The following is a 15142-nucleotide window of genomic DNA, read 5'->3' as shown; positions in this document are numbered from 1 at the left end:
ATAGAGATAGAGATAGAGATAGATGGAGATGGAGATGGAGATGGAGATGGAGATGGAGATGGAAATAGATGGAGATGGAGATGGAGATGGAGATGGAGATGGAGATGGAGATGGAGATGGAGATGGAGATGGAGATGGAGATGGAGATGGAGATGGAGATGGAGATGGAGATAGAGATGGAGATGGAGATAGAGATAGAGATAGAGATAGAGATAGAGATAGATGGGGATGGGGATGGGGATGGGGATGGGGATGGAGATGGAGATGGAGATGGAGATGGAGATGGAGATGGAGATGGAGATGGAGATGGAGATGGAAATAGATGGAGATGGAGATGGAGATGGAGATGGAGATGGAGATGGAGATGGAGATGGAGATGGAGATGGAGATGGAGATGGAGATAGAGATAGAGATAGAGATGGAGATGGAGATGGAGATGGAGATGGAGATGGAGATGGAGATGGAAATAGATGGAGATGGAGATGGAGATGGAGATGGAGATGGAGATGGAGATGGAGATAGAGATAGAGATAGAGATAGAGATAGAGATAGATGGGGATGGGGATGGGGATGGAGATGGAGATGGAGATGGAGATGGAGATGGAGATGGAGATAGAGATAGAGATAGATGGAGATGGAGATGGAGATAGATGGTGATGGTGATGGAGATGGAGATGGAGATGGAGATGGAGATGGAGATGGAGATGGAGATGGAGATAGAGATAGATGGAGATGGAGATGGAGATGGAGATGGAGATGGAGATGGAGATGGAGATGGAGATGGAAATAGATGGAGATGGAGATGGAGATGGAGATGGAGATGGAGATGGAGATGGAGATGGAGATGGAGATGATGGAGATAGAGATAGAGATAGAGATAGAGATAGAGATAGAGATAGAGATAGAGATAGAGATAGAGATAGAGATAGAGATAGAGATAGAGATAGAGATAGAGATAGAGATAGAGATAGAGATAGAGATAGAGATAGATGGGGATGGGGATGGGGATGGGGATGGGGATGGGGATGGGGATGGAGATGGAGATGGAGATGGAGATGGAGATGGAGATGGAGATGGAGATGGAGATGGAGACAGATGGAGATGGAGATGGAGATGGAGATGGAGATGGAGATGGAGATGGAGATGGAAATAGATGGAGATGGAGATGGAGATGGAGATGGAGATGGAGATGGAGATGGAGATGGAGATAGAGATAGAGATAGAGATAGAGATAGAGATAGAGATAGAGATAGAGATAGAGATAGAGATAGAGATAGATGGGGATGGGGATGGGGATGGAGATGGAGATGGAGATAGAGATAGAGATAGAGATAGAGATAGAGATAGAGATAGATGGAGATGGAGATGGAGATAGATGGTGATGGTGATGGAGATGGAGATGGAGATGGAGATAGATGGAGATGGAGATGGAGATGGAAATAGATGGAGATGGAGATGGAGATGGAGATGGAGATGGAGATGATGGAGATAGAGATAGAGATAGAGATAGAGATAGAGATAGAGATAGAGATAGAGATAGAGATAGAGATAGAGATAGAGATAGAGATAGAGATAGAGATAGAGATAGAGATAGAGATAGAGATAGAGATAGAGATAGAGATAGAGATAGATGGGGATGGGGATGGGGATGGGGATGGGGATGGGGATGGAGATGGAGATGGAGATGGAGATGGAGATGGAGATGGAGATAGATGGAGATGGAGATGGAGATGGAGATGGAGATGGAGATGGAGATGGAGATGGAGATAGATGGAGATGGAGATGGAGATGGAGATGGAGATGGAGATGGAGATGGAGATGGAGATAGAGATAGAGATAGAGATAGAGATAGAGATAGAGATAGAGATAGAGATAGAGATAGAGATAGAGATAGATGGGGATGGGGATGGGGATGGAGATGGAGATGGAGATGGAGATGGAGATGGAGATGGAGATGGAGATGGAGATAGAGATGGAGATAGAGATAGAGATAGAGATAGAGATAGAGATAGAGATAGAGATAGAGATAGAGATAGAGATAGAGATAGATGGAGATGGAGATGGAGATGGAGATGGAGATAGATGGTGATGGTGATGGTGATGGAGATGGAGATGGAGATGGAGATGGAGATGGAGATAGAGATAGATGGAGATGGAGATGGAGATGGAGATGGAGATGGAGATGGAGATGGAAATAGATGGAGATGGAGATGGAGATGGAGATGGAGATGGAGATGATGGAGATAGAGATAGAGATAGAGATAGAGATAGAGATAGAGATAGATGGAGATGGAGATGGAGATAGAGATAGAGATAGAGATAGAGATAGAGATAGAGATAGAGATAGATGGGGATGGGGATGGGGATGGGGATGGGGATGGGGATGGGGATGGAGATGGAGATGGAGATGGAGGAGATGGAGATGGAGATAGATGGAGATGGAGATGGAGATGGAGATGGAGATGGAGATGGAGATGGAAATAGATGGAGATGGAGATGGAAATAGATGGAGATGGAGATGGAGATGGAGATGGAGATGGAGATAGAGATAGAGATAGAGATAGAGATAGAGATAGAGATAGAGATAGAGATAGAGATAGAGATAGAGATAGAGATAGAGATAGAGATAGAGATAGAGATAGAGATAGAGATAGAGATAGATGGGATGGGGATGGAGATGGAGATGGAGATGGAGATGGAGATGGAGATGGAGATGGAGATGGAGATGGAGATGGAGATGGAGATAGAGATAGAGATAGAGATAGATGGAGATGGAGATGGAGATAGATGGTGATGGTGATGGTGATGGAGATGGAGATGGAGATGGAGATGGAGATGGAGATGGAGATGGAGATGGAGATGGAGATAGAGATAGATGGAGATGGAGATGGAGATGGAGATGGAGATGGAGATGGAAATAGATGGAGATGGAGATGGAGATGGAGATGGAGATGGAGATGGAGATGATGGAGATAGAGATAGAGATAGAGATAGAGATAGAGATAGAGATAGAGATAGAGATAGAGATAGAGATAGAGATAGAGATAGAGATAGAGATAGAGATAGAGATAGAGATAGAGATGGATGGGGATGGGGATGGGGATGGGGATGGAGATGGAGATGGAGATGGAGATGGAAATGGAGATGGAGATAGAGATAGAGATAAAGATAAAGATAGAGATAGAGATAGAGATAGAGATAGATGGAGATGGAGATGGAGATGGAGATGGAGATAGATGGTGATGGTGATGGAGATGGAGATGGAGATGGAGATGGAGATGGAGATGGAGATAGAGATAGAGATAGAGATAGAGGGAGATGGAGATGGAGATGGAGATGGAGATGGAGATGGAGATGGAGATGGAGATGGAGATGGAGATAGAGATAGATGGTGATGGTGATGGAGATGGAGATGGAGATGGAGATGGAGATGGAGATGGAGATAGATGGAGATGGAGATGGAGATGGAGATGGAGATGGAGATGGAGATGGAGATGGAGAGAGAGAGAGAGAGAGAGAGAGAGATGGAAATGGAGAGAGAGAGAGAGAGATGAGATAGATAGATAGAGAGAGAGAGAGAGAGAGATATGGAGATGGAGATGGAGATGGAGATGGAGATGGAGAGAGAGAGAGAGATGAGAGAGAGAGAGAGAGAGAGAGAGAGAGAGAGAGAGAGAGAGAGAGAGAGAACCTGGCAATATAGATATTTAGATATTTCCCCAAGGGCTTTATATCTTTGAGAAGGCAAGGCTAGTTAGGAAGAGGCTTTATGTTAAATGGATTTTTAAGAACACATTATGAACAATCAGTGCCCACAATCGGTTTGATTCGGCAATCTCTAGATGAAGTTCCACTCAGAAAGTAGGGTGCTTTTCATTCCTGAAAGTGTAAGCAAGAAGATGACTTTTGTCAATTACAGCACACTACAAAGCTCCTTTAAAATTGAACAGTGGTTCATCAACGTTGGTTCACTTCATGCATGCAACAATGTTTGCATGGGCCATCCCAGATGCAGCATTGACAAGCATAATAATCTTTCAACTGACACACTTCTTCACTTAATAATTATGGTCATCTGGATTATCACTTTTAAAGGATCAAAGTGACAGTCTTTGGGAAAGATTGAAATGGGCATATTTGATAGCAGATGCTGGTACATGGGCTTCAGTGTTGAAACTCTGTGGGCAGAAATGTTGAGTTGCAGCTTCCACGCCACCCTCAAGTGCAGATCTCTATATTTTGTTGAAATGTTACTAGCTTGATTGGCTTCTGGAATTGGGAGGTGCAGGAGAAAGATGTTCTCTTTTAATAAACTTAAAGAGATTTTTCTAAGTTTATTTCTTAAAATATAGCGTAGACTACAAGGATGTTAATTGGCTTCATTAGACAGAAAGACAGAACATAGCTCCAGCAATGGCATGAAAACGTAGCTTTTTCCCTTCCTCCATTTGTAGGACTCAACCAAACCCTTGTTCTAGGGCAGAAGTATCCATTACCTGCTGAACCAGGTTGCCAGTAAAGAGTCCATTTAGCTGTAGAATTCAAAATGGAAGGTGACAGGGTAAGATATAGCCACAAGAAGCCTCTCACCTGGCATCTGATGTGTTTCAACGCTGTAATGCAGCATCCTTGAGAATCTCCTACATGGCTATTGGATGTTTCCAGAGTCAAGAAGAAGTTAGAAGGCAACTGGATTTAGTCATAAGTTCATGAGAATCTTAATTGGTCTCAGTCTAATAGCAAACTAGTAACCAGAGTCAGGGAAACTTTTTAGTCCATGGAGATGATTCCCAGGGCTGGCCCAGATTTTATAGTATGCTTCCCCCAAAAAAGTCTCATTCTCTTAATTCCACAAACAAAAGCCAAGCCAACAGCTTTGTCCCTCATTTTGCCAACTCTTCCAGTTCTGTATCTCAGGGCTTTTCAACCAGTGGTATGGGTACCACCTGTGATACATTGGCACCTGGCAGGTGATACACAACCAACCTAGAAAAGTGGTAGTGGGGGAGGGGAATGAGCAGAACCAGTGGTAGCACCGCACAAGCCTGAGCGAGAGATGGCTGGAGCTGCAGGGCTGTTAGGGCTCAGCGGAAGCACCAGGATCAGTGCCACTTTCCAACTGATCGGCGCTTCTTTGGGGCTGTCAGGGCTCAGTGGAAGCACCAGGATCAGCACCAGGCTCCAGCTGGAGCTCGGTGCTGATCCTGGTGCTTCCACTGAACCCAGAAGAAGCACCAATCAGCTGTAATGCACGGTCACAGTGTCCCAGGGTCATGTGAAGTGACCCAAACCTGCTGCAACCACCCAGCAGACAGGGGGAATAAAAACCAAACACCTGCCCACACACTCTGGCTGCCAATCCTCAACAGAAATGCTCACAGCAATGAAAACCTCAGACAGGAGGAAGAGCGACACCGGACGGGCAGGCAGGTGTCTTGCTCGGCTGTGGCTTGGGGGGGGCACTTTTTTCAGTGCCATTGTAACTTCGAACAGTCACTAAGCAAACTGTTGTAAGTCAAGGACTACCTGTACTTCATCACTTTTTTCCTTTTTTTTTTTTGGTCATCAAGTTTTTGACACCTTGCTAGGTGATTGGTGGTACTCGGATGTTGCTATATCCTAAAAGTGGTGCAATGGGTGAAAAGGTGGAAAAGCCCTGCTCTATCTGAGGCAGCTGATTCATTGTTTCCAACAGGACAGTCTGCTCTTCACCAGCCTTTCCACCTATATTAATTCAGACTCATTTTTTCTAATGTCATTTTAATCACCGTCAACCTTTTTTCCCCTTCAATTTATCATTTTCCTACTTGAGTTTTAAAAAAAATATTCTCCTCTTTCATTTATGATCAGGAGTAAATGTCTTCAGGAAGATTAGAGTCTTTTAAAGATCCCCGATGGCCAGGTTGTTTTAAAGATTGCACTCGGCTGAGCCTAACTGACAAGATCAAAGGCAACGGGTAACAGTTTTCACGACTAAACATGTTTAAATGTGCCAGAACAGAGCCATGCTGTACAACTCAGTTGGAATAACTGTCACTCAATACTTTTTTTTTTAACTTTTTGACAAAAAAAAATCCCACAAACTAACAGAAAAGATTTTACCTTGTAATGAAGAGACAACAGAGGAATTCGGTCTGATTAGAACAGACATTTTCCTGAAAGGAGGATTTTTTTTCTCATCTTTTTAATAAAGTTTCAAGTGTATATTTCTTCATTCCTTCTCCTTTTCTACTTTTGGATTGGATTGATATCAAGTCATCACTGTTGAACCTGAAGATTATCAAATCTTATCAGTTAGACAGTATCAAATTGTAGCTTTGTGGGGGGAAAATAAATGGAACCACTCAAGTCAGTAGAATCTTTTTTTCCCCCTTTTGTAAAGGGAGAAATTCAGATTCCATGTTGTCCAAAATGGCGGCAACCTCAGCAGGGGCACTTACTATTTATGTTTAATTTAATTTAATTTAATTTATTAATATTTCTATACCGCCCTTCTCCCGAAGGACTCAGGGCGGTTCACAGGGCAAGAATAAAATACAAAGTTACAAATATTAAAAGGAGATTAAATAGTTGCCCGTTAAAACAATTAATATATTACATTTATAAAAAACCCCAAAAATACTACAATAAAATACAAAAATAAAACCCCACCAATCCCCCATCAGGCCAGGCCAGCTTGTGCAAACAAAAACGTCTTCAGATCGCGGCGAAAGGAGCGAAGATCGGACGCCATCCGGAGCTCTACCGGTAACCGATTCCAAAGCTCCGGAGCGCCCACAGAGAAGGATCTCCCCCTGGGGGCCACCAATCGACATTCTCTGATCGGCGGCACCCTGAGGAGACCCTCTCTGCACAGGGCGCAGGGAGATTGATGCCGGCAGCAGGTGTTCCGTAAGGTACTCCGGACCCCTGCCATGTAGGGCTTTAAACACCATTACTAGTACCTTGAATCTCACCCGGAAGACAACTGGTAACCAATGCAGCTGTTACTTTCCTTTTGGGCCAATTTCTGTAGCTGCCATCTCAAGAGTAACTCAGGACAGGACATAATTAAAACAACAAATGACTAAGGAGAAAAAAATCGTGCAAAACAATGAGTATTAAACAATACTTCAAAATCAAGAAACAGACTCCATGAGTTTGATTGGAACTCTGCTTTATGGCTACAGGCTGAAGTAACAGAAACTTGAAATCTCCCAATGTCATCTCTGTGGCTCAGATGATCTAAAATGGAGTCATGAGACAACATTCTGCAGACACAATAAGACTGGAAAAATATCTTTATTCTGCCATTCTAATTGCTACAGTGTAGTCTTTAAATGCAGTTCCTTCCTGTGTTCAATCAGACCCACTCTTTGTCTTCATTCAGTACTGCTCTAAAGCATCTTTGCTTCCCTTTCATCTCCTGCAGTTCTTTTGAAAACCAAGGGTTCATCCACGATCCATGTACAGAATGGCCCAGCGATTCTCCCATTCCAAGAAAAGCTACAGCATTGGATCCACAACTTTCTTCACCCATTTGAAACCCAGTGGGGTCCATCAGTGTTCAGGATGGTTTAATCAAATGGGTTCTCTCTCCCTGCAATGAGGAGACAGAGTTTAGAATTATAAAGCAATCAAAGAGTGATCTGTTTACAACATGGGACAGCTAGGTATACATGCTATCTAAATCTAGATCACGTTTCCACTGCACCAAAGCAAAAATTAGATCCAAGAGGTAACCCCTGTATCAGGCCATAAATATTTTGGGTCAGGTTCCTAATTGTATGGGCTCTGTGAACTCCCAAGACACTACATCCAAGGAAGACAGGTCAATCTCATATTATTATAAGTGTAGAAAACGCCAAACTATAGCATCAAGCAGCTCAGACAGGAAGCCGTGATGCAAGAAACTGAGTAGAATAGCTGCAACTCCATCTGTTTCCAAAGCTCAACTTCACAAACAGCCTGTCATTTCTAGTTCTGCAGAGCACCGCTTCTGGAAGTCACAAGAGACTCCTGGACTTCCTCTTCACATACACACAGAGATGCACACACAGAGGCAAGTGCTAGAAATCACAACTGGTAACAATATGAGAAAGGTAGGCAGTTTTCTGAGAGGAAGTGCCCAACAGGGTCTCAATAACATATACCAGATGGCCCTCTCATCTATGTCTTGTTATAAGCCAACCTGTCATTAAACAGCTCTAAGTGGTCAGAAATCAAATTCTTACCAAATTATGCCATATCACCCCCTTGACACTGGTTAGACTATGGACTACATGGCACTGTGTAAATATATGAATTGCACTGAGTTAATTAGCTGTACGTGAGTCTTCCCCATGACCACTGCTCCATCAAAGCACTATTGATCATATTCCTTAGAACAGGGCTTTTCAACCAGTGGTACGGGTACCACCTGTGGTACATTGGCACCTGGCAGGTGATACACGACCATCCTAGAAAAGTGGTAGCAGGGGAAAGGAATGAACTGAACTGGTGGCAGCACCGCACAAGCCTGAGCGAGAGATGGCTGGAGCTGGAGGGCTGTCAGGGCTCAGCGGAAGACCTAGGATCAGTGCCAGCTGGAGCTCGGCGCTGATCCTGGCACTTCTGCTGAGCCCAGAAGAAGCGCCAATCAGCTGGAAAGTTGCAGTATCCCCAGGGTCTTGTGATTTACATTCAGATGCTTGGTAACTGATTCATATTTATGATGGTCACAGTGTCCCAGGCTTATGTGAAGTGACCAAAACCTGCTGCAACCACCCAGCAGATGGCGGGGGGGGGAATAAAAACCAAACACACCCCACCCCACCCCCACTGCCAATCCTCAACAGAAATGCTCACAACAATGAAAACCTCGGGGACAGGAGGAAGAGTGCCGCCGGGCAGGCAGGCAGGTGCCTTGCTCGGCTGTGGCTTGGGGGGCACTTTTCCCAGTGCCATTGTAACTTCGAACAGTCACTAAGCAAACTGTTGTAAGTTGAGGACTACCTGTACTTCATCACTTTTTTCCTTTTTTTATCATCAAGTTGGCACCTTGCTAGGTGGTACTCGGATGTTGCCATATCCTAAAAGTGGTAAAGTGGATGAAAAGGTTGAAAAGCCCTGCCTTAGAATTCTGATTCTTGTACTTAAACTCATCATTGAGTAGCTGAGCAGCAGTAGCATTTATATGAGTGTCTAAGATAGTAGGCACAGCATTGGCATGCAAGCCCCCCCCCACCATCCTTCTGTACATACATTCAACATCTGGCTGGGATGTCAGATTATCCTTAATTACGATAATTTTGAAATCTGAAAAATCATTTAGAGTCTTTTACCTATTGAGTCAGGTTACTTTTTTTTAAAGCATTTGGGATAGTTGCTCCTTTGGCAATATTTGTTGTGTGTGGTTGTCTCTCCTGGATGGCTAAAGAATGGCTTTGCTTCTTCTTTCTGACATCCCTTTCAATATTTGAGCAGCTGTCATCTCTCTCTTTAATCCTTCTGCTTTTTTGCACTGAATATGAATTGTTTCGTAAAGCTGTGTATTTTTCCCCCCTGCAATTTAGGTATTTCCCCTTTCTTAATCTTCTGATCAGAAGGACTAACAAATAAAGATCAAAGCTTTGTGAAATATATTGAATTGAGATAATGCAGATTAGAGCTGTAGGTTTTACCACCATGAACAAAATAAGTCCTGAAATGACCTCATATGGCCTAGCCTGGACCTACAACTAGCAACAGAGCCCAGTCACCTTTATACATTCAATATTCAAATACGATACACCAGTGAAATTCAGAGAGAAACAGAAGCTATGCAAATTGTATTGCTTAAGTTGTAGCATTTAGAGTTGCATTGTTATTATAGGATGCCTGGATTTGGTGGCATAAAAATATTATTCAGTCCAAATAAAAGGATGTTTTAACTCCCATATACATAATCTTGTCCAGCTTTGGGGAAATTGCCAGGTTTCTATTTCAACTGCTAATCATTTACCTTTTTCATCTCTCTTGCAGGCGTCTCAAACTGCCAGCCTGTGGGCAAGATGCATCATAGCAAAACCACGCCCACCCCATTGCCAGCAATGGCAAAAAAAGTCACGACATGTTGCGATACATCATGTGACGTCATGAGTCTGACACCCCTGTACTACGGTACAGTTTTACATATATCTTCAGAAGCAAAAGAAATTGCAATTCTATTTCAGCAGCTATTCTAATTCCCACACCTTACAGCAGAGGTATTCATCCCAGTGACAACAGTCCCACACTTCCTTTATTTAAAAGGTTGCCCATTTCATTATGAATGGCTTGGAGAACTCTGTTAAATCATAGTTAATGATATGCAACAGAGGCCTTTAATTCAAACAGCTGAGATCATTGTCATGTTAGCCTTTCTTCCTTCTCTCCTTTTTGCAAGCATAGTACAGGGAACACAATATGACTTAGACTTTATACCAAGTACTTATCAAGATGTATAACTTCTCAAAGATCATACTTAGCGGAAAGGTCTCCAAGAACTGGGAGGTGGGGAGGGAGGGGAATAGAACAGGACTTCTATGATTCATAATACGTTTCTAGTACTTAGCTTAGCAATATGGACATTTACAAGGCTTCAGGAAAACCGGCCACAACTGTATGGAAGCAGTAAATCAGCCACAACAGCACACACACACACACACACACACACACACACACACACACACAAGGTACCTGATTACCCTCCTTTGTATAATGAATATTGGGATTAGTTTAATCTGAAAACATTGGTCTAATTAAGAAATAGGCATCTGTACTCATTGGATGCCACATGAAATGTGCCTCATTGGGTTTTGTTTCTTCCCCAACCCAAAAGGAGGGTTAAGATATTTGTATCTATTTTTTCTATTTTATAAGTTGGACAAACAGGTTTTCTTTTGCTGGTGGTAGAAGCGGGATCTGTCTTTAGCTTTTATTTATTTTATTTATTTTAAAAAATAGTACCATGACCTGGTTTACTAAATCATTTTGATTAATGCCAATGGACACATTGCCATCTGTGTTCCATCCCACACAGCTGGTTAAGCCGATATGAAGTAGTGATTAATACTGGATATTTCTTGATTTCTATTAATACACTAACAAAACTGGAGAAATCCTGATTTAAGCCTACCTTCAGTAAGGAGAGCTTATGGCAGACATGTCAAACACAAGGCCCGGGGGCCAGATCAGGCCCGCGAAGTGGTTTCATGTGGCCTGCGAAGCCATCCTGGAAACAGTGAGAGAACGCCCCCCCCCACTGCCTTGGCCCCGGCCCAGAGACCCTCCTTCTGCCAGAGACCCTCAGATCTGTCCCACTCCTGCCCAGGCCCCCATAGGCACCCTTGATGCGAACGATGTAGAGCTGGCCATGCCCACCCAGTAGGCCACACCCACCCTGGCCATACCCACCCAGTCCCTTGAGGGCAACCACAATGCTGATGCGGCCCTCAATGAAATTGAGTTTGACACCCCTGGCTTATGGGGTGACTTTGGGTTAATTTCAGACTCATAGGTTCAGCTACCACATGGGAATAATTGAAGGAAAAGAGTGTTTTGAGCTGGAAGCCATACTGGTTTATGGCTGCTTGTGCTGCTCTAATTAGATAGCAATTATTAAAGCTTATTAATGCAAGCAAAGTGATTGAAAGTACCACCTTTATCCATTGTTTTAAGAGAACAAAAATCCCATAAACTGTAACACTTCGCCCTTACATAATAAGATGCAGGATGCTTTGTATTAATCATACATGGTATGTAAATGCCCAAGGAGACTGTTATATAAAATAGTGGCCAAATAATTTATTTATTTTTAGCTTTATACACATACACACAGAGAAACATACACCATACATTTAAGCTGTTTCTTTTTTTAAAAGTCACCTATACCCTTTTTTGTTTTGTTTTAGTGTTGACCTGGAAGAGTCCTGCCAGTTGTGGGGTTTTGTTTTGTTTTATTTGTTTGTTTGGCATTTTAAGAAATAACTTGCCAGACTTCCGGTTTTGTGCCCGTAGCGCATGGCCATGCAAAAGCGGACCTCCGCTCCCCACGGCTAGATGCATCCTGCCAGGGGGGACCCTAGATGGGTCCGAAATTGCCCCAAAGAGCTGACCATGAAGGAGGGGTGATCACAAAGTGACAGCAATCAGTTCGTTTGATCTGGGGGAAGCCCTCCAAACCCAACAGAGAAAGGCTAGCCGCATGCCACTATCTAGTCCAAACTACCTGCAGCTGAAGTCCAAGAGCACTAACCAGAACAATGGTGAACAGTGTGCTTGGAATTGGTGAGAGTATTTGATCTTCTTTCCATTATTTTGCAAATAAATCCCTAGGAAAGATCCCCAAAGCAAAAAAACCTCTGAAAGTGAGGGGAGGGGACTCCATTTCCATTCCCCCTAGACGGAAGTGGCGAATTAACCTTTAAGGAGGAAAGAAACATATTGAAATTAAATTTAAAATACTATAATCTGATCAAACTTAGAAACTAAAACAAACTGCTAAGATTATATTCTAAAGGATTTTGATGAAATTATAAAAAAAAGAAAAATAAGAGCTTCTTGCCTGAAAGAGATGGAAAACAAATATTTGCTGATATCTAGTGGACAGTTACAAAGTAGCACATTAAAGACAATGCCCAAAACCAAAGAAAAATCTGCTCCCATGAACTCTAATAACTTTTAAGAAGATAGTTGCCAGGGAACAGAGAAGAGATTGTATGCTGGGCCAGCTATAAGATTGGAAAGTGTTTGAAGGAAAAGAAAAACTTTGATTGTGGTCTAAACTTATGAATTGTTTGAAAACTTTCAGAGGGAAAGTTACATGAAGGATTTAAGGTGGCTAAATATACTGAATTGCAATTCTGATTGGGTGACAATTGACTCCTGAAAGAAAGAATTGTTATAAAACATTGATTTTACTGAAACCTTGACAATTGAAAATTACAGTGGATTATAAAAATTATATATAAAGACAAAAACTATACAAAATTGGAGTTTTGGGATTTTGAGTTCTAGCCAGCTTGACAAGGCTAATATAGAAACTGTGGCACTTATGATGGATTACTTGAAAGGGGCAGACAACAAAGATATGACGTATTCATCAAAACATGATAGAAAGCCACACTTACTATCTACTCTTGAAGAATTCAACCAGAAAAGTCAAACACTTCTAGAAGCAACATTTCAAGACAAGACAAATACTTTCCAAGAAGAAATTTATGCAATGCTATGACAAATACAAATCACAATAGCTCTAAACCATGAGGAGATTAAACACAACTTTGATAACATAAATGAATACACTTCTAATTTAAATCTACAATCAAAAACATTCCAGCAATAATGGTAAAGATTTAACAAACAAATCAGATGACAGAATGTAAGCTAGAAAAAAATGACTTATTTGGCAAAGTCACAAATGAAGGGAATTATAACTTAATACGAACAAGAAAAATCTCACAAGATTTGGATACAACAATAAATATGGAAAAGATACCTTATGTATTAGAACGTCAAAATAAACATGAGAAGAAAGAAGACTTAACAAAATGGACACTGCTAGGAGTATCTCTGTTTGGGGGACAAAAAGCATACATTTTACATATTATGTATCCTATACCACTAACAACAACTACAAAAATACAAGAACTGTTTGACAAGTTGGAAATAATAATTTGGAAAACAATTTGGCAAAGGAAGAAGAGAAGAGATGGGCTTAAGAGATTTGACTCGCCTTACCAGGTGGAATATTGTATGAGTAAACACTTGTTTGAATATGGCTAAATAAATAAATAACTTTTGCTATAAAGGGGCTTTAGAATAAATGGGATAAGAGACATTAGTAATATGGTATTTTTTGATAAGACACAAAATGTAAAAATATTGGGATGATGAAAGTGAAGGAAAAGTTTGAACTTTAAAGACAAATTAAGTTTGAAAAGATTTAGGATTAAGGAATGATTGAAATATTGAGGGGAAATTAATAAGAACTTTGAAAAAAGGATATATAGTGATTTAATTAATTTTTACATATAGAAGTGAAATATAAATTGATTAGAAAAGATGTTATAGGTAGATGTTGTGATAGATAAGTAGTATAGTATTTCTATAATATATGAAATATGAAAATACTGGGATTATATATTTAAGTGGAAAATTTGGGTATTTAGATGTTACTTATTGAGAAAATTATGATTGATAAGAATTGTTTGAATATTATGGAGAAATTGAGTTTAAACAAGATTTATGAAAATAAGATATATGGTGAATCAATAAGATGACTTTTACAAAAATAACATAAGTTGATAAGAAAAAAAGGTGCTATATATGGACGGTATTATTGTTGGTATAAATATAGAAGAAAATGTTTTTATTTAATCATTTATATATAGATAATATCAAATATTAAAAATTATATTTTTAATGCGGAAGAAGGAGAATACTATTGGGAGAAGAGAGGATAAAGGAAATATATTATCTATTGATATACTAATCATGGAAATATAAAAAAATAATTATTATTGACTGTTAATTAGCTATTATTGATTGTAAAAAAAATATCATGAACCAAGACAACACACTGTACACCAGGCACTAAGGTTGTTATTTAAAAAAAATAATAAACTCTTACAAAAATAATAAGAAGAAATAACTTGCCCTTGCTTGCTTGCTAAGGCAGAGAGAGAATGACTGGCCCATCCAGTCATATAAGGAACGGCTGCTGGAATTGGGTATGTGTAGTTTAATGAACAGAAGGACAAGGGGGTGACATGATAGCAGTGTTCCAATATCTCAGGGGCTGCCACAAAGAAAAGGGAGTCAAGCTATTCTCCAAAGCACCTGAAGGCAGGACAAGAAGCAACGGATGGAAACTAGTCAAGGAGAGAAGCAACCTAGAACTAAGGAGAAACTTCCTGACAGTTAGAAGAATTAACCAGTGGAACAACCTGCCTCCAGAAGTGGTGAATGCTCCAACACTGGAAGTTTTTAAGACGAGACTGGACAGCCATTTGCCTGAAATGGTATAGGGTTTCCTGCCTGAGCAGGGGGTTGGACTAGATGACCTCCAAGGTCCCTTCCAACTTTTTTATTATTATTATTATTATTATTATTATTATTATTATTATTATTATTATTATTATTATTATTATTATTATTATCC

This window comes from Vipera ursinii (genome assembly GCF_947247035.1).
Source record: "Vipera ursinii genome assembly, chromosome: 1".
Lineage (NCBI taxonomy): Eukaryota > Metazoa > Chordata > Lepidosauria > Squamata > Viperidae > Vipera > Vipera ursinii.
This window is presented reverse-complemented; position numbering follows the sequence as displayed.